This window comes from Mesocricetus auratus, unplaced genomic scaffold (assembly GCF_017639785.1).
Source record: "Mesocricetus auratus isolate SY011 unplaced genomic scaffold, BCM_Maur_2.0 Super-Scaffold_100694, whole genome shotgun sequence".
Lineage (NCBI taxonomy): Eukaryota > Metazoa > Chordata > Mammalia > Rodentia > Cricetidae > Mesocricetus > Mesocricetus auratus.
Genome location: NW_024429268.1, coordinates 2,315,059 through 2,336,140, shown reverse-complemented (window position 1 = coordinate 2,336,140; position 21,082 = coordinate 2,315,059). Strand labels below are relative to the sequence as shown.

Genomic DNA, 21,082 nt, shown 5'->3' with positions numbered 1-21,082 from the left:
GGTTGAAAATTAGTAGTGATGGCATAATACTGCCTGGAGTGCATCTAGGAAGCACAAATTTCTACATCTGAGTTATAGACAACCCCCATATCATTCTTAGTAGACACCTATAGAATAAAAATATCTCACAAGCCTCAATCTCCTAAAGTAAAGGTTCATGGCATCCCTAATTAGACAACCATGGAAGACAGTTTCTTAAATACATGAACTGCTGGGGAAATACAGCTCATATACCAACCACAATAGAGTGCTTGGTCAAAACTATGAGCACAATAAGAACATTATTATTAATGTCTATAATACGGTCCCCATCAGTTATACATCAGGATTTAGGATTAGCATTTAATATATATATTAACTCACTCCATCCCATCATATCCAACTTACGCTACCTTGGAGACATGAACACTTTGACTTCTCCCAAAAACAGAATCAGGGAAATGAGCATTAAATCGAGTTGGTCTGTGGAGAGTCATCCATACCAGGACACAGTTGATAGCATATGCATGAAGCATTCAAATAATAATCAGCACACTGAGGCTCTGACTTAGTTTGTCCAGAATTATTGGGAGGAAGAGAGCTAGGTTTATGCTTTTTTTTGTGGAAGAGATACAATAGCTCCTGAAGGAAATGAATGGTACTAAACCAATTTTGAGCTGTACCGAAGTCATGAAATCCTACTCACTAACTATATGGAGGGTTAAGAGGAAGAAGCAATTGCATCATTATTGTGTGTAGTTGTAGTGGATAAATGAGGAGGAAGTACTTGATTTTCTTACTGACCTCCAGTGATAATGTCCAGAAGAGGTTGTGATGAAGCAATCTAGCTAGAGACCATAATAAAACTCCAGTAGATCATCTTCCCAAGTGTAGAAATTAATACAGATCAAATATTGCTGACAGGTATTTGTACTTTCCACTTTGATTAAAATTAAGATGTATTTAAAATAGTCTAAGAAACAGAAATATAACCTTCCATATTAAAAATATTATCATAAACAAACTGAATTCCTACCTCTTACCTGTAAGATAGTATTCCCATGTAAGAATAATATAAAAGACAGCAGGTATATATATTTTAATCCTCAATCATGACTTATCACAGCACTTGGGTAATGATGATGGTAAACCCACCGAACATCTGCTAAGAATTTAAAAAGCATATTCTGTTCATCAGTGTCAATAACCAGAAAATAATAAACATTCACAGAAATCACATTGTTCTTTGGAAGCATCTACTTGGAGGAAAGTGTAATTCTGAGCTTGATTTTATTTGGGTCCTCACATTTTCACCTGATTGGAAATTATTCCAACATTGTCGCTATGGCAAGGTCAGAGTGATGGGGGGGATACCTCCATAGCAATCAGTTACCAACACAGGCTCAGGAGAGGCTGCCTGCAGGTCAGAAATCAGATTCGGAGCACACAGGTACATATGCATATATGTCATTTTACTGAAAGCCTGTGTACTGGTGCTTGACCACTGAATTGCAATCTGGCTTAAAAAGAAAGAAAAGAAAAGATAAAGGAATTACATTAGATTTGTCCTAATATTCCACTTAGAATAATATGAAATGTAGAAAAATTTATGGGTGGAAGACAGATTTAAGTGGGCTCTTTAAAACCTGAATATTATCAGCTACCTATTAAACACAATCAGCAGCAACAACATAAGCAAATAACATAATGTAACACCCATAAATAATGTTTGGAGGCAAATTCATTTAAGAAACGTTATCAAATAATAGTTACAAACATCTAGGTATAGCTGGCTGGTAGTGGAACATGTCTTTAATCCCATCACTCAGGCAGTTAAGGCAGGATGATCTTGAGTACCAGGCCAACTTGGTTTGCAGAGCAAGCTACAGGACAGCCAGGGCTACATAGTTCTCTATATAGAGAATACTCTCTTGACAAAATCAAAATCATCATCATCATTATCTTAGTGTCATTTTGCAAGATATAGCAGTTGAAATACTGGAAAATGAATAGAACTTGACAAGGGATTTTTTTAGCCTAGCACATAAATTTATTTTATATATGGGGACTCTTTAAAGTATCAAATGCCCTGCCAAGTAGCTACAGACAACATGCTGTCAATGTACTAGTCATCAAATGCAATCCTACAAATCATAGATCCTGGAGGATAATTAGTCAACTTGGAAACTGAAGGAAACTGGATATTTGCTTCACTACAACCAACTCAGTAAAACTATCCTGCGTATCTGCCAGGTCCCAGGGATATGACAGGTATTTCCAATACCTTTGCTGTGGTGATAATCAGTCTGATAGGTACTCAGCTGTTCCTGTCCTCACCACAAAGCAGGAAAGCTGCAGTCCCATACTGTTTCTCTAAAGCCTATAACTTTTAAATATAATTTGTTCTGTCACATCACTATTAGTCAGATACTTAAAAATATACTATATTTAGTCTCTGCCTGCATAAAAACACTCTAAGATGCTTGATTACATTGGGTCTCCCTTGATTCTTCAATACGTAGTAATCTTGTTCTGTCCTATCCTTTGCATACAATCTAAGACTGAGATTGTAAGTGGGTTTAGTATTAACCCCATCCTCCCGTGCAACCCTAATATTAATCATGATTCCCACGATGCTCTGGTACCTTATCCTCACAGCATCCACATCTGTCTCAGACTCACTGTTATTAGTAACATCACCTAACACATGAATTCTTTTCTACTATGGTGTGTTGAGAAATGACATAAATGAAGACAATGATAATTAATTTTAGGAGAAGCATGATATAACGGAACACACACACTGCATTGCAAAGTCAGACACAGTAGAGGATGGTACATCAGAAAAATCGACCTCATCACTTGCTGAAATTCAAAAATGCAACCAAGTAAGAGATACAACCAGCAGTAGGCTGAGAAGTGACAGGCAGAGTGACATATATGATAGTTTGCATTGAGATACTTAGTATAATTGTGGTGGGAAATGGAGAGGTTCAATGCCTCCCTGTAAAGACAAGCCTTTTCCTTGAGAGAAGTCTTCCTGCCAGCCTGGTTCCAGAGCCGCATCAGTCCCAAATAAACACACAGGAGGCTATATTAATTATGAAGCTGTTGGCCTTGCTTGTTTCTTACTGGCTAGCTCTGACTTAAGTATTTATCCCATAATTGTTAATCTAAGTATTTCTCTTACCGGAGAATAGTTCCAGGCTTCCTACCCCATGGCGTTACATCTTGACTCTCTGTGTTTCTCCTTCCCAGAGTCCTCCTGGACTCCTAGTCCCACCTATCTAGATTCATATTGGCCAGCAGTGCTTTATTGACACAGGACTTCCTCAACACTTCCCCTTTTCATTTTACATCTTACAATTTTTTTTCATTTTTATAGAAACTGCTAAATTTTAATAAAAGTAGTTTTTACGTGGAGATATCTTACTAGCATTTTCATGAATTTTTGAAAAATGTAAACCCAGAAAACCTTATAAAGTATGAATCTAATTTTATAGAGCAATAACATCAATGTGTAGAACATCAGAAGAGTAGATGTGTTGCAAAATAGAGAGAAAAGGGAGACAAAATGAGAAATTCTACAGAAAAGATACACAACAATATTTTCATGATCGAATATAAAGTAATAGACACTAAATTTTTCATTCTCTTCTTGTTATATAAATGTCAATACATTTTTACTTTTGATTACAGAAAAATTTAGTTTGGATTGTTTTTAAAAATACTTTGAAGGCTAGAAAGATGACTCAGCAGTTAGGAGCACGTGCTGGTCTTTCAGAAGACCAGGGTTTGTTTCCAGGACACAAATGGTGGATCAAAACCTCCTTTAAATGCATAACCAGGAGTTCTTGTGCCCTCTACTAGCTTCAGAAGGTATACATACATGAATGCTGACAAAAACGTAAAAGTATAAAATAAGAATAAATATTTTAAAAATTAATTTTGCTGAGTCCCTGAGTTAAGAATGGGTTAAAAGATAAATAACCAACAGAGGGCAGGGAGCCAAGTACACTGTAAATATCAGTCGCACGAGTGATTTGGTTTGCTGACTGGTCAGGAATTGGCACAAGAGGTGTCTAAAATTGACATTTTTTAAAATATGAAGTTCACAACCCAGTTGCTTGTGAAAAAAAGAATATAACGTGAGCTCCACATTAGTTACAGTTAACACCTGCAGTACACGAGCAGGAGGCAGATGCTGGGCATTTGCTCTCACATATGTTGATACTGAAACAGACACAGTTTGGAATAGCCTCTACTTTGGGAGGGTGAAAAGCAAGTAGATTTCGTCTGTGACTGCCGTTTCTGTGTGTGCTCGAGATCTTGCTCCCTGTCTTCACAGAGGGGAACTTTTCACAGGTCTGTTACAGCATGGTGCTTGTGTGCATCAGAAGATATAGAATTCTACAGGACTCATTTATGATAGCTTCAGATCTCAAGATGCTGTATGAGGTTTGAACGGAATTTTGTTTGCATGAACTTTACTTTTGCAAATCAAACTCTTCATGAGCTAATATAGCCACAGCAGTCTTCCTGAAAGTGCAAATGTATTTAATACATGGACTGCAGCTTCTTTCCTTTATAGAAAATAGAGCAGCATCAATTCCTCTTTTAGATAAATGTGATTCACAATTCCTCTCTTTTTGTATTGTCCTTATTGCTTCATCATTTTGCTGCTTTCTTCTTCTGTCTCTATTCCATGAATAATGAATGCAATGTTTTAATGATTCTTGTAAATAGAGACCATATTTTTTTCTCATGAACCACAAGGAAAAAATATTCATAATATTTTATTTCTGTCATTGTACTTGAGATTAATAGCACAATTTCTCATCCACCAAGTTTATTATAGGTCATAAAAATGAATAGGATCTCTTTCCTGATTGGCTGAGGAGGAGAGTTTAATCTTATGTAATTATCTTTCAAATCACATATGCATCAGTACAATAAAACTCTCTATTAGATCACTGAACCATTTCAAATGATCTTTAAAAGACTAATTTTCATTTAACCTTTATATACCTCAAAATATATCTCCCCATGGTAAATTTCTTAAAGAAAAATAAATAACAAAAATTTATGAACAAACTAGCTCACTAAGAGAAGAAAAGCACAAGAAAAAAATCACTGCACAACCATTTTATTACATTTTCTTCCAATCTTAAAAGAAAAAGGTAGGTAGGAAAGTAAGAGTCCAGAAAATCATCTGGCATTTTAGCACGGAAGTCTTAGAAAAACCCTAAAAGATGCTATTACACTAACGTACAGATTTTCATTTGTCATAATCCATGACATTTATCTACAGAGAAAATGCCCCTTAGTTATTTGATGTTTTTATTTGTAGGGTGGATTGTGTGTGTGTGTGTGTGTGTGTGTGTGTGTGTGTGAGTGAGTGTGTGTATGTATGTATGAGATGAGGTTGTTGATTGTGGGTTTACAGGTATCAGGCTCATGGGGACACCAGTAGATTCTCTCCTTGCAAAGCAAACACCTTTACCTGCTGCTCTGTCTTGCTTGCCCAAGTGTATTCAAGACAAATAAACCAGATAGCTACAGCAAAGGGAAGGCAGTCGTGGGGTCAACTACCATGCAGATAGGTTTCTGGAGACTTTCCTCCCAAGGCCTGCACTCTGAATACTCTTTTGTTCCTTGTTAAGTGCTTCCTGTTAGAAAGACAATGAAAAGCTGAGGCAGCCTGAAACAGTCCAATAGAAGTGCATACGTGGCTTTTGCGGACAAAGAAGGAAGAGCTAAGATGCAATATTATGTTTTATACAGTTCAAGCTGGGGAATGCCTCCTAACCCAATACGCTAAGCAAAATGTTCATTCATCTTTTGATGGTCAAGCTATCTACACTAGGGCCTATTTTTTTTCAACCTCTGAAAAATTTTTTGTATATATATTGTAACTGAGAAATAAAATATCGCTTGAAAAATAAAGAAAAAAATACAACAGTCATAATTTAAATTAGCCTGATATTTTGATTTCTCTGAAAATCATATAAATCTTTCAAATGCTTAAGGTTAATATGATTTCTATTCATATTCTTATACAAACAATAAGCCTTGTTTTTAGAGCTGGTTGTTTCCCATTATTCTTTTAACATGATAAAGTATATTCAACTTAATTTGACAAGTAAAGATTGAATTTGTGTATTTTGGATATGGTTTACTAAGCTATGAGGAAAATATGACTCAGTTATCTAACAAAATAAAAAAAATAAATATTTGTAAGTATTTAAAAATGATAAAAAGATATATTATTTCCAAACAAACGTCCATTTTAAAGCTAAGAATAAGTGAATCTTTCCCAAACCTGAAATATATTGTTGGAGCTTAGCGAAATATAAATTCAAATTATACATATGGTATCAGAACTGATACACACTTCAACCAACAGGATATATGCCAGTAAAAGTGTGGGTCACCTTGGACCCTGAAATGAATGGAGGTGAGGGGGCAAACCTTACTTGCTCTGAAGTCTTTGTTCTAGTGTGGAAATGTCACAAGGCTTCTGCTGACTTCAGATCATTACCTGGAGGGAGCAAAGAAGCATAAATGTCACTGAACCACAAAGGCAGCCGGCTCTCAACTGCAGAGTGATCTGGCATCTGTCTAAGAATCTTATTACATTGTTTTCCAGTGCAGGGAACTATCCCCTCTCATTTCTCTGTGATAATCAGCACATTAACCAGGCTATAGTTAATAAACAGTATGGACACTTTCAGATTTTCTTCCTATGAAGAAAGAAAAAAATAAACTTAAAAAACATAGTTAGTAGCAGGTGAGTACAACAAAGCTTTGGAGAACTAGAACCCTAGCTGTGAATGGTGTCTGCAACTTGCTGTCTATAGACACATGGAGAAGAAATATAAGTAATTCCCTTATGGGAATGTGATTGTAAAGACTGGATATGCAATTCACATCCTCATTTAGGAACAAATATGCATTTGGTGCCAGCTAGTGACTGACAACTAGCAGGCTCTGTATCTCTTATGATTCTGATAAATGTAGGTTCACTAACACTATGTCAGGTAATAGCAAAATAGAAATTATTAACTTGATACATTATATTTCCATATTTTACAGAGACCTATATGAAACTCAGCGTTTCTGGCTTCCTTAAACCATGTGTATTTCTGAAGTGTTTCCCTATTACCTGTCTCCCACAATCTCTGAGCCTCCCTTACTGCAGCACATGCCATAGGTGGGACAGACCTTACATTAAAGGTTTGTTTGTCTCTGTTGGTGTCTAAATCCCCCCACTGGAAGTTTTGCCTGATCACAGGATATCCGGTTGAGGCTACATGTCCCCTTGCTTAGCTGGAGTCATCCTTCACATTAAATTTACATCAACTAGATATTTTTAATGAAAAGCACCCATTTTTTCCTGTGGAAGGGGTAAATACTATAGATGACTGGGCCGTGGTGGCACAGGCCTTTAATCCCAGCACTTGGGAGGCAGAAGCAGGTGAATCTTTGTGAGTTCAAGTGAAGCCTGGTCTATACAGTGAGCTCCAGGAGAGGCTCCAAAACTACACAGAGAAACCCTGTCTCGAAAAACAAAAACAAACAACAAACAAATAGTAATAGTTGATAGGAGAAGAGGAAGACAGAGTAGGTCATGGGGGAACATGAAGTTTGAGTGGGGGATAGAACGGGGGAAGAGGGAATCATAGGTTAGAAGACAGATCTGGCACCAGTGAGACCTCCAGTGATCTAAAGGAATGATACCAACTGGCAAGCTAAGCAATAGTGGAGAGACCACCTTGAATGACCGTTCCTGGTAATGAACTTGATGTCTATAACCATCCTGGAGCCTTCATCCAGGGACTAATGGAAGCAGAAGCAAACACCCACAGTTAAACACTGAATTGAACCCAAGGAACCCAGTGACAGAGAGAGAGAAGTGATGAGCAAATTGGCAAAGAATGGGCTGGCAAAACCAGTAGAGACAGCTGATCTGAACAGGGGAGAGCTCTTGGACCCCAGACTGACAGCTGGAAGGCCAATATGGAACTGATCCAGACCCCCTGAATGTGAGAGTCAATGAGGAGGCCTGGGCAACCTATGGGGCCCTGCGCAGTGGATCAGTGTTTATCCCTGGCATACAAACAGATTTCGTGTGTCCATAACACAAAGAGGGATGCTCTCTCAGCCTGGACTCCTAGGGGAGTGCCTGGCCCCTGCCCTGAGTGAAATGGCAGACTGTAGATATCCCCTATGTGGAAGGAACTGAGCAATAGGGTGGGAGGCTTTGGGGGATGGTGGGAGTGTGTGTAGGAGGAGAGGGAGAGGGAACTGGGATTGACATGTGAAAGAAGCTATTTAAAAGTAAAATGGTAAAAGAAAAAAGAAAGAAATGAAGTTGAGGAATATATAGAGGCCAACACTTTATCCAAAAAACACAGGGAAAACTTTTTCACCTGAGCCCAAGCCCTTCCCTCCTCTCTTAGTGAGAGTAGATATCTCAAAAATTACCTGCTAGTAAGTCCTCTTTCTGCACATCCATTGAGCACATTTTACGTTATTGACATTAACACTTGAAATCACATCATAAATTTAATGGAAAGCTATCCCATATTGCTAATTGTTCAATGGTTATATTAATTTATACACTCAAAACCTTATTAATAGATATGTGATACTGTGATGTACCTGGAATACAAAGGGGAATACATAAAATATTCCTTTTGTTAAATGTAGGTCTTTGAGCCCTGTAGCAGCACACAAATTAGAGTCCACCAAAGAAAAGTTAAAATTTAGTCAGTCTGAGGCTGGATATCATATGACTTAGGCTGATCTTACAATATGGATTATTGACTGATACACCATTGTAACTTCTAGAACAGTTACATTGAATGAGTGTAGTTAAATGTTGTGAGTGCCTTAGAAATATACTAAAATTTGAAAAATCTGCCTATGAAATTGTTTTTCTGCTTGCCTGAGACAGCCTAGGGAAGGAAAACTTTCCCATAAATCTGACTGTGACATAATAGAATGACTTAAGGGCTTAATTCTGAGATAACAGCAAATCTCCTCATTTGGATTTCCCATCTCAGAAACCATTTAAATTTCGGTAATACAAACAGAAGAGTTTTTCCAAGCTTAATATTATTTTACTATGAAATACAGTAGAGAAGTACTTCAGTAAATATGACATGGATAATTAAGTGTTGCAAGAATTTTGAGCATCTCAACTTACACAAAACACTACCACACTTCAAATAAATACGAGAAAAAATTGGCAAGTAGTGCAATCATGCATAGGAATGTTTTCTTTAAATAAACAGTTTTTATGTCCATGTGTTTAGTGTTGATCACTAGAGAGTGAATGCTCTCTCAGGGACACAACCTGGATGAATTTGAATCTTTTCTTTCTCTGCAAATATTGATTGCTTGTATCTCTTTATCTTGGGGTGGAGCTGTGTAAAATTTCGCATGGTTCATCGGCATTTCACTGATTTCATCTCCCAGGTCTGGTTTAGGTAGTTGAAATTTCATAAATTTCATGAAGGAAGCATAGGGGTGTACAACATTGATCCCAGCATCCCGGGAGTTATATAATATGATGTGACATCATGCTTCTGCATTTACACTGAATTCTAATTTCCTTAGTAAGTATGTATATGGGGCAGGGAGGGGCTATGTGTCTGCACATGAATGACCATGTATGTATAGAGGACAGAAATAGACAACTTAGAATTCCTTTCCTCTTCAATAACCCTCTGTCACTCTTGTTGGAGACTGGGACTTTCATTGGCCTGTAACTCACAGATTTAAGTAAACTGGTCAACCCAAGGATCCTCTTGTCTCAGCCCTTTGTGTAGTAGAATTGCAGGTAGGCAATTGAATTTTTAAATGGGTGCTGGCAATCTAAACGTTGGTCCTTGTGCTTATACAATACGCACTTAGCTGAGTCATCTGCCAATTCCCTTACCTACTTATTTACATAATTTGAAATTGAAAACTTTCACAATTACTTATTCAAGAGTTACTTAAAATTGAGAGACAAAGCTGTTCATAATTTCTCAGTTGAAATTAACTGCTTTAAAATGTGTGCTTTTAAAAAATTAGTTATTAATTTGGGCTCAGAATAATCTCATGTTTATTCATGAAGTTATTACAGTGGAAATACAAGTGGGAATATTTTTATTTACAATTCTGTGTTTTTAAAAACATAAACATATTATAATTTATGGATAAAGAGGTTCATATCAATTTTTTAAAAACCTATTTGTTCTGCCAATCTGAAATAACTATCTGCCTGTTTATTCATATTTAATTGCTTTAAATTTCATGTAAAAGTAAATAAAAATCAACATGGTATTGTGGAGGTAGTTTATTTGTACTCATCACAACCTGATAATTATTTTTAATGCAAGATACTGAAGTATACTGTCTATAGGATTTATATCTATGAGTCTCTAATTCTTTATACATGTCTAATTCAGTGAAACTAACCAAACACTGAGTTCTTTCAGGGATGGGATATCTTCTTCATATTTCATATCGTGATTTACACATACTAAATCTCTTTACACCTACTTCACAGATGCATGGTTCATTAATATGTTTGCAATTTACTAATTAACTAGTCTTCCATCTGCTGCCTTACGTGAATTTTTTTATTATTCATTTTTTACTTTACAGAAGCAACACAGAGTTATCTTGGCTCTACAGGGAGTTGAAAGATTTTTCAAGCTTCGAGGTTGAGCATTTTAGTTTTTGAGAATTTGAGGGGTTTGCTTCTATAGTGTTGACAATTTGATTAAACTGTCTACATGAAAACGATGAAAGATTCTAAACAAGAGAAATAAGGATCATTTAAAGACCTTGGTGCATAGTCATAATAGAGTTTTCCCAAATTGTGACAACAAATTTACAAGTGCCAACCCAGAATAAGACATTACAACCTTCTGTGATGTCAACTCTGTGCTCTGTATACAGAGGCCCATACATCAGTAAGATGGAGGTTTAGAAGGTTTTCATTGTAGCCAGTCCTTTAAGTGAATAAATAATACCTCAGAAAAGAGGCACCTACAGTAGTTCAGTAGTTTGCCTAGATGACTCATAAGGAAGCAAATACAACAGTCAAAAATGACAAAAATCAAGATTGCTTTCTGATTATTTTTTGTATCAGTAGTAGTTTGTATTCATAAGTTTGATTTGGAAAAATTAAGAAAACTTGATTCAATCTCACATTGTGAGTGCTATTTAGATACTCATAAATATCATTCATAGTATATGCATATAAAGGTCATTGTTATCTATGAACAACATAATGCTGTGTGAGGTATAATTAAAGAATAATCACTCGTCACATTCTAATTGCCTTCAATGGAATTATGTAAAGCATGCTGCAGAAGAATCAATGTCATGACCTTCTCATCTGGGTGTATTTAAGCAATACAGATGTTAGGGTAACTTAAAAAACTTTAATAACTCTCAAATACAAATGTGAGGGACTCAAAGCTTACCAAATGTCTGTCTTTCTACGTTTATCATAAAATATTTTTGAGAAACAAAATCATATGTGATATTAGATGTTTATAAAAAATTAATACTCTTTTACAAAAGATACTGACATTTTTCACATATAAACATTTACCCTCAAAGAAGATTGTATAAGTGTATATGATTATGTTTAAATCTTGCACTGATTAAAAAATTCAGAAAGTAAAAATTTAGTTCTATACTAACCTTCTAGATCTGCAATGGCATGTCATAGTCGCTGTATAAATTGCAATGATGTTACTGTAATAAAATGATGAAAATATATTATTCTTTTTAACATATTTAAATACCAATACCCTCTTAGTGAAGGATTGACATTTTAGATAAATATCTTTAGAAATTAGGTAATGAGGATGCAATTTGGTGTTTAAAATATAGTGTGTGTGTATGTGTGTGTGTGTGTGTGTGTGTGTGTGTGTGTGCACATGTTCACATAACAGGATCATGAATTAGTAAAAAGAAAATTACATCATTACAAATTGATTTAGAGCCATTGCATCACTTATTCTAACTTAGCATCAATAATGGAAGCATGGTTTGGAGAGCTGTGGAACAGAATGAGGACATCAAAGAAGTCAGAAGTTTACAGACAGGGACAAAGACCATGTACAAAATTATAGGAATGAAGACCATGGTACAGAAAAAATAAAATTTCATGAATGATGTTAGTAAATTAATATTAAAAATGTTTTTGAATTAAAGAGGAGAAAGTATGCTTTCCTCTTTCAATAATGCTAATAGAACTCAAATTTTAAATTATATACCCTATCTGCGTATCACCGTCTGATTTCTGTTAATTGAATTTATTTGATTCATATAGTATTACAGCACAAAATGTTCATCAGAAAGACTTCAAATAGTCTGTGTAGTAAAATTCCTGTGACCTTAATATAAATAGTTCTATGATATGTTGTAACTAATACTAAATCGCCGGACACTGTTGGCAGATATTTTTTCAGGTCCACTATTTGTCCATTTTTAAATAAATGCTCATTCAGCACTTTCCATGTATCTATATATTGGCAGTTTAAATTCTATCCCAACAAATGGAAACTGTGTTGGATATTGGAGCAAATATTTTTCTTCAGCATCCAGGTTGGTACCGTCTTAATTCATCGCCCGGATACAACAGTAAATATTCCTAGGAAAGGGGAGGACAGTGTGTTTAAAGGATTTTATCCACATAATATTTCTTGTTATGCTGTGATCACCTTTAACATTGTAAGCTACATTAAGTTTCTGAATGTATAAAGAGGATTGTAACTCATTTATGAATAAATAAATGACAGGTATAAGACACATAATTTAATACACAGAAATAAAGGTTTTGGAGTCATTTTTCAGGGCAGAAAATTCCTCTAACTACAAATATAAATCAAAACTCTATTTGCCAATTAGCAATGAATTAATAACAACTTATACTGTGAATATTAAGTACATGACTGCTTTAAAATATTGACCTTGTCTCATTTTCATATTAACACCTGGATATAGTCAAAGAATATTACTCTTTTAAATTAATGATAAGAAAAGTAAAACCAAGATATTCTAGGACTTTGACCTAAGACAGTTTTTAAAATCCATATAAAGTAGTTCCCTTATAAAATTTGAATTTTTTAAACTGTTTACTTAATTGCATATAGCTAGATTATTTAAAAATTCTGGGAAGAAAAACCTTTTGATATTTAGCTATTTACACATAAACTTCTATTCTAAATTCTTTGTGTCTCTTTATTCCAGCAAAGTAAAATGTTAGAACTGCAGGAATTTCAGGGTAAGGGGCTTGGAGTGATAGCTCAGTAGTTAAGATCTCTTATTATTGTGTCAGAGGACAATATTTGGGTTCCAGTACTCACATCAGGAAGCCCACAGATGCCTTAACTAAAGCTCCAAGCATTCTGGTGCCTATTCGGTGCCACCATCAACACACGCACACACACATGCACATGCATACACACACACACATCAAACATATCAACAGATAAATACATTTAAATATAGTGTCTTTCTCCCAAGACAACACAATCCTCATGTTCAGGGAAATTAACACTAACAAATATGACTCATAACTCAACTACAATATTTTCTCTTCCAGCCATCAATTTTTTTTAAAAGTTAGCTGAATTCTTTGAAATGCCAACCTAAAAACATATTTAACAATAACTCATTTTATGCAGATGCCTGATATACTAATGTGACATTTTTTCTAAAGACATTTATCTAAAAATCTATTCCTAAATCTTAGAAGAAACTGTGAAATACAGTTGTTATGTGGAATAGAATTACAGGCTACAATATTTCCTTTGTATGTAAGGGTAGGGACATATTTTCAAATGACCAGAAGCTAAAGTGAATGAATCTCTCAAAGAAGAATCTTATGACCTCTCTAAAATTGAAAGGAATCAAATAAGATTAAGGTATTTCCCTATATATGTAATGACTAGCAATATGGCTAACTTTGTTTACATTGCAATTACATGAAATGGGATTTAAAGTGGACCTCACCATTTAAAAAAGAGATGACTCTGGGGAAATGACTTAACTTCTCTACAGGTCAGTTTATTGAGGTACAAAAGGAAAATAATAAAAAAATATATTGCACAGCCATGCTGGGAGGATTACTTCTAACACAGCATCTACATTCATCACTTAATATTTTGTAAGCACTAGGGAGGGGATCTGACCATTTTAATCTCAATTTAGAGACAGAGAACATACTCAAAGATACTAATTCAAATGAGGAAACCCTACATATAAAGTTTCAATGTAATTTTCTGTAACAATAGATCAAATATGTATGTATATATGTATGTTTAATAACTGAATCCAAAAATCTATAAATCATTGTGACTAGTAAGTTCTAAAGATGGAGCAAATGAAGAGTAAATATATGTTCTTTGTATTTATCTGGAATTTAATCAGTATGTTGATTGAAAAAATTATAAAACTACATGGATCATTTTGCAATGACATGGATACATACCTATTGAATGGAAAAACAATAAGCAATGAAAAAGCTGTGTTAATGCAGCACTGCAGCTCTTGTCTTCTAAGCAAACAGGATATACACATTAGTAATTGTGAGTGTCAATCAATCTGTGTTGCTTTATAGTCATATGTTTTTCTTTGTGCTTTGTGCTCCATACAGTTGATGTTTACACACTTTTATTTTTCCTTTGTTTATATCTTGTCGTGATGAGGTTGACAACATTTTCTTCAATTGTTTTTAAGTGTAAACACAAATGCATTTACTGGGACATTCAGTGGGACACCGGCACCTTATCAGGGACTGAAGTTCAACAAAGGAATGGCTTCCTTTTTTTTTTCCTTAGTGGCTATTAAAAAAGTTTCTAATCTAAGTAAGAGTATTAAGTATTCATACCTTCTTATTTAATTTTTAGTTTGTTAATAACAATTTTTGTATTAATAAACACATAGAATGGGATATGATCTTATACCTATTCCTTCACACAAACTCCTCCATATCTTCCTCAATAAGTTCCTCTCCCAGCTTCAGGTCCTTAAAGTAAATAAATAAACGCTGAAATTTTATTATTGCTTCCAGTATTTTCATGGATGCCAAGCCAGCAAAAGAATCAATGGTGTGCTGCTGTAAAAGAATGATTTTTCTTCTCCCTTAGAGGCTATTAACTGAACAATAGCTCCACTTAAGGAACTCTGTTCAACCCCTGATGGAATTTTGACTAGCCTGATCTTGTGCAGGTCTTGTACAGCAACCATCATAGCAGTGAGGCATACCATGTCACACTGTAATTTCTCAGCCCCCCTCTCTACCCTCTGCATCTTACATTCTTGCTGCCACTTCTTCCTCAGTGTTCTCTGAGAAAGTCTTGTCAGGAGAAGAAGTTGTGATCAAGATGTCTCACATATGGTTGAGCACTCAAGTCTTTTGGCCTCAAAAAATTACCTGAAAGTTCTTCACATTGCAAAATAAGGCATGCTATCCTCTATATTATTGACCTTTCCTACCTACCCTGTTCCTCCTTTGCTTTCAAATATTCTGGAGCTGTCTTTGCTGATGAACATGTTTTATTAGAAAAAGAAAGGATTAAAATTTATGAGTTGATTAGCAAAAAATGAAATATATAATGTGGAGAAAAATTCTAATGTTCTCTTGTGATCATGAGCGTGGCCACACATGTGCATGTATGTGTGTGTCTGTGTATGTTCACCTGTGCATGTCTTTGAATGAGAGGGAGAAGGGGGATCAGGGGAAGAGTTTATGTCTATTTGTGTATACATTCTTGAAGTTGATATAAAACTCTTTGCTTATTTACTTATTGACTTATTGATCTCCTCTTTTGGTTATAACTAGGATCTATGTATTCAATTAATTTTATTTTAGTTTGTGTGTGTGTGTGTGTGTGTGTGTGTTTCTATGTACACAGTGCCACAGAAGCAACAGGTGGTGTTTGTTCCACTGGAGTGGGAGTTAATGGCAGTTATAAGCCATCTGTCTTGGTTGTTGGGAAACTAATCTTAGTCCTCTGCAAGAACATTATATTCAATTGAAGGAGGAGACATTTCTCCATGTCCTTAACTAGCTATCTATGGAAACAATGGGGAAATTTTAGAAGACCAGAAGAATGTAACATGTTCTGTGTCTTGCCAAACCATGGTAGCTTAAAACAAGGAAATGTGTGGGGAAAGACAAATTAAATAGGAGGGCATTTAGGGGGTAGGATGGAAACCTGGTGAAGTGGAAACTTCCTGAAACTTACAAGGTTGACCCTAGCAATGAACTTTAACCTGCCATCCTCTGGAACCAGGGTAAGTTCCTAGTGGTGGAAATGGGACACTAACTAAGCCACAAATACTATGAACTACAACCTCCTCTGCCTATAAAATGTGTTGGGACAATAGTGACTCATTAGCTTGTGGGAGTAGATAATGACTGGCCTAACCTGAAGCCAGACAACAAGAGGGAGCCCATACCCAGTACTGCCAAGATGGCCAGGATGACTTGGAGACCTAGGGTAGAACCAAAACGGTGCCTAGCTCAATCATCATCATAAGCTGATGAGAGTAGACACATAGGATCACCGCCAAATATTAGGCAGAGCTCTAGAATTCCCACCACCACCACCAGAAGGGGGGAAGAAAGGATTGTAGGAGCCAGAGGAGTAGAGGACACCAGGAGAATACGGCCTACAGAATGAACTAAACAGAGCTCATAGGGGTTCACAAAGCCTGAAATGGCAGTCACAGAGTCTACATGGGTCTACACCGGGCTCTCTGCATACATTCTGTGGTTCTTTAGCTTGAGGATTTTGTTGAATTCCTAACAATAGAAGTGAGGATATCTCTTGACTCTTTATTTTTTATTTTCTGATGTGAAATACTTTGCTACTACTGGGTTGCCTCATCCAGCCTTGATATTAGGGTTTGTGCCTAGTTTTATTGTATCTTGTTATGTTGAATTAAGTTTATATCATTGGGAGCCTGGCCTTTTCTGGAGGAAAAGGATAGAGAAGTTGAAGGTGGAAGTTTCCTTTCTCTGAGCAGCTTAGTTCCAAACACCCTGCAGCTGATTCTAAATAATCAATCACTCAGAGGTTTAATAATACTCACAAATGTTTGACCAGTAGCTCAGGCTTATTACTAACTGGCTCTTACATTTCAAGTTAACATACATTCCTTATCTAAGCTCTGCCACACGGTGGTAACTTTTCTCACTACAGTGTTCCCATCTTGCTCTCTCCCTGTCTGATCGGCATCTCATGACTCCAACCCTCTCATCTCCTCCTTCCTATCATCCTTAGTTTAGTTGCCCTACCTATACATCCTGCCTGGCTACTGATCAATTGGCATTTTATAAAACTAATTTTAGTGACAAATCATTACAGTGTACAAGAGCATTATTCCACAGCAAGCAGTGTGTCTGGGGAGCAGGGACATGAGGCATGCTGGAAGGAAGAGAGGGAGGCTGTGCTGTGGCTTTATTATATGAGAGAGGGAAGTAACTAGTTAGATAACTAACTAACTAACCTACTAACTAACTAAATAAATGAATAAACATATAAATGCTGCCCCCAAAGAAATGTAATTCATGATGTTTTGTTGTTTTTTAAAAATCAATTATTTCTATTAAAATATTAGTTATCACTATAAATTATAAAGATCACTAATTTTGGTTTGAAATAGGTTTAAGATCATATTTGAGCTTTGTACTTTAGTGACAAAATAAAACAGTTTAGCATCTAACTCTGTCCTCTCAACTAAGATTATTAGTGATGATCTCAATATCTGGAATTGAGTCCACAAAACAGATACATAGACATTCTAACCTGGAAGGGGGAAATTTCTGGTCTTCTAGTCCTAGACAAAGAGAATGAATGACTGTTGAAAGAGGGAGAATAGTCCTTTCTTTCCCAGTTTTGAGTATACAGCACGGTTATCCTAGAAACTATTTACACACATACAACGCAAATGGCCCTGCAGATTGTAATTTATATATTTATGTATATACATATATACACACACATATATATATATAATCATGATAATAGAAGTAAAGAGGCTATCAGATTAAGAATGAGGGCATATTGGAGGGGACAGAATAGAAGAAATAGAGAGGAGAGAGTGATGGAAAAATGCTACTTTAATCAAGTGTATCTACAAAGGAGGTATGTGTAATAATAGGTGATCAAGAAATGTAGTATCTACAATTACATTAATACCTAAGTATTAATTCTTAATATTCATTTAAAACTCTGGGAACCATTGATTTTATAATTCAGAAAATATATTGCTCATCTTTGATACTCAAAAACCCATAATTTACCACCTATAATGTCCAATATCTATACACCCATGCCCAGCTTTCTCTCTCCGTGTAAGCCATAAATGAAAGTGTTAATTTCTCCTTCCCTTGTCTAGATACAAACCTCAAAATTTTTTTCTGTTAGTATTCAGGCCTCTGTACTGACCTGCTCTTGGGGTTCTGACAGGATACACTCTCAGCTCAGAGCACCATTTGTGTTCATTCATTCCCTTCCCTTTTCAAAGGTCCCACCTCTCTCTCTCTCTCTCTCTCTCTCTCTCTCTGTCTGCATGTTCCCTTTTCTCTTTGTGTCTCTCTCTGTGTCTCTCTCTCCCTCTCTCTCTCTGTCTCTGTCTCTCTCTCTGTCTCTCTCTGTCTCTCTCTCTCTGTCTCTCTCTCTCTCTCTCTCGCTCTCTCTCTCCCCCTCTGTCTGCATGTTCCCTTTTCTCTCTGTGTCTCTCTCTCCCTCTCTCTGTGTCTCTCTCTGTCTCTGTCTCTCTCTGTCTCTCTCTCTCTCTCTCTCTCTCTCGCTCTCTCTCACTCTCTCTCTCTCCCCCTCTGTCTGCATGTTCCCTTTTCTCTCTGTGTCTATGTCTGTCTTCTGGCCTCCCTCTCCTTCTCTCTTTGTCTCTCTCTTCTCTTCTGCTGTTCCCATCCCCAGAGGCCAGTCTCCCCTCTCTCCCCCACTTTTCCTATTCATTTCCCCCAATAAAAATCCCCACCATCAAAGCTCTGTCACATGACATCTTTCTCTATAGTGCTGCTTTGTAAATTACAGTTTCCAGTAGTCACATGCCTCTAGTAATCACTGTAGAACCGCTAACATGTCTTCATTTCCATCTAACACTGTGCTGTGTGGCTTCCAATGTGCGTTCTTCTACTCCCCCAGTACACACACATCCACCTTCACAGAGGCTTCACTCACTGTGGGCCACGTGGATGCTATATTATTCCTTTCTAACTTTTGTCTTGGGCTGTTTCTTCATCTGAGGGCACATGCTACTTTCTCATTTCCACACACGTATGTGAAAACCTGTCAGATTGCTGTTTTCATTATACCCTTCCCATTATTATGCTGTCACCTTGGAACAAGTTTATATCAAAACCTTTGCGAGAAAATGACAAGAAACAGAGCACTTTATTTCCTTGTCCCTTCATTAGATTAGAAATGTCAAGAAAGATTTAAATTGTATTTATTTTTTATTAAAGGGAATGATAGATCTTTCCTATAAAGGAGAAATAGTAGGGAATTTTAACTTTGAATCGTACTCCATCTGTGTGTCTGCGTGTGCAGCCTGTGGAAAACTTTTTGCTTCATATTTAGGAAGGCATACATCCTGTTCCCATGCTGTGGACCACGATAATACCTGGTAAGATATAAAATCATTGTAGTCATTATAAAAAATGCATTGCATGATGAAAACCATAACAGATCAGAAGTGAACTGATTGAAACTTAACCTCAAATCAGATGATCCAGGGTACATATTAAATACAGATAGAAGATACAACTCTAATTGGTGAGCATCAGCTGTTCAAAGAGTCCTAATCTCTGTGTCTGAATATATGACATTAAGACAGCTCGAGCATTTGACACTGTTTGTAAAGTCATAGAAATTACTGGTATTGGTGCATTCATCTGGAAATAACAGCATGGACCTGTAGTTGAAACACACACACACACACACACACACACACACACACACACACGGCTGAAAGTTTCCTGTTCCACTGACCTGACCCTTAGCAAGGCATCACAGTACCTACTTTTCTGCATCCTTGACTTGAGCTATTTGCAGCTAGACAAAATCCAAAGTATTTCTGTGTCTGCACTGAGTATACTCAACATTTTTCTTGTAGTTACTTTCTTTCTGAAGATGACAGTATGTATACCTTTTTTGCCAGCACTCATTGTAGTCAGTGTGAGAATGCAGAAGTGATTTCAATAATATGCATGAGTAAGTATTCTGTTCAAGGATAAGCTGTTTTTTTTTTTTACATAAGGGAGATGACAATCATCTGGTTTTTGCATCCATGGGACGGGAGGTATGCTGTGGACCCAAAAGCCATAGATACCAAGGAATGACTACCTTTACTAATTTCAACCCAAAAGTTTCACAGAACGTGGTCACTGCAGACTTGATTATGACATACTTTATTCTATGATCTACTGAGGTACAGTGATGACATAGCAAATGGTTTAAAAACCTTTGTCTTTCATTATTCTCCCGCACCATCCCTCCCTCAACTCCACCATCCAGTTTCCTCATGTTGTCATGCCCCTTCCCCTCCTCTTCCCCACTCTTGCCCCCAGAGTTAGGAAGAAACCTGGTGCTAGGGAAATTCCCAGGAATCCACAAGGATGACCCCAGTTAAGACTCCTAGAAATGGTGGAAAGGGAGCCTGAATCAGGTTTCTTCTCAGATTGGTGACTACCCAAATTGTCACCATAGAACCACCCTGTAGCAAGTGATGGATACAGATGGAGAGATCCATAGCCAAGTCCTGGACTTGAGCTCTAGGAGTCCAGAGGGAGGAGGGATTATATGAGCAAAAGGAGTCAAGATCATGAAGGAGAGACCCACAGATACGGCAGACCTGAGCTACTGGAGCTCATGGAAACTGGACTGAAAGCTGAGGAGACTGCCTGGGACTGAACTAGGCCTTCTGAATGTGGATGATGGATGCACGACTTGGTCTTTTTGTGGGACCCCTGGCAGTGTGACCAGAATTTATTCATGGTGGAGACCGTTCCCTATAGATACCTTGCTCAGCCTTGATGCAGGTTGGGGCGGGG

General features: G+C 36.6%; 1 protein-coding gene across 1 annotated transcript in view; it reads left to right on the top strand.

Moving 5' to 3' along the window:
- Cntnap2 (contactin associated protein 2) overlaps nt 1-21,082 on the top strand; it is a 2,029,549-nt gene that overhangs the window by 108,023 nt on the left and 1,900,444 nt on the right. The gene's annotated exons all lie outside the window — the stretch shown is intronic.